The sequence below is a fragment of the Zingiber officinale genome, chromosome 2A (genome assembly GCF_018446385.1).
Source record: "Zingiber officinale cultivar Zhangliang chromosome 2A, Zo_v1.1, whole genome shotgun sequence".
Classification (NCBI taxonomy): domain Eukaryota; kingdom Viridiplantae; phylum Streptophyta; class Magnoliopsida; order Zingiberales; family Zingiberaceae; genus Zingiber; species Zingiber officinale.
Window position 1 is genome coordinate 177,401,836 of NC_055988.1, and position 730 is coordinate 177,402,565.

The following is a 730-nucleotide window of genomic DNA, read 5'->3' on the forward strand; positions in this document are numbered from 1 at the left end:
TGAGGCAATAACAGGTCTGTGATGCCCTTAGATGTTTTGGGCCACACGCGCGCTACACTGATGTATTCAACGAGTTTATTGCCTTGGCTGAAAAGCTCGGGTAATCTTAACAAATTTCATCGTGATGGGGATAGATCATTGTAATTGTTGGTCTTCAACGAGGAATTCCTAGTAAGCGTGAGTCATCAGCTCGCGTTGACTACGTCCTGACCCTTTGTACACACCGCGCGTTGCTCTTACCGATTGAATGGTTCGGTGAAGTGTTCGGATTGGGGGGACGTGGGTGGTTCGTCACTCATGACATCTTGAGAAGTCCATTGAACCTTATCATTTAGAGGAAGGAGAAGTCATAACAAGGTTTCCGTAGGTGAACCTGCGGAAGGATCATTGTTGAGAGAGCATATAGAATGATAGATGATTGTGAATGTGTGAATGTGTCCCTTTCCTCGCCCTACCCACGTCGGTGGGCGATTGACCGTAGCTTGGTGCGATCGGTACTAAGGAATAATGAACTCGGAAGCGGAGGGCCCCTTGGCGTACACCGAGGAGCCCAATGCGTCGGAGATTCCTCGGAATCAAATGACTCTCAGTAATGGATATCTCGGCTCTTGCATCGATGAAGAACGTAGTGAAATGCGATACTTGGTGTGAATTGTAGAATCTCGTGAACCATTGAGTCTTTGAACGCAAGCAGACATGCCCTCGACTAAGGATAGATATATAAATGATG

The 730-nt window shown here is 47.1% G+C and overlaps 1 non-coding gene across 1 annotated transcript; it reads left to right on the forward strand.

Annotated features, from left to right (window-relative positions):
* The first annotated feature begins 581 nt into the window (after positions 1–581).
* Positions 582–730, forward strand: LOC122044488. Its single transcript, XR_006129573.1, has one exon. It is a non-coding gene; the product is annotated as a 5.8S ribosomal RNA (ribosomal RNA).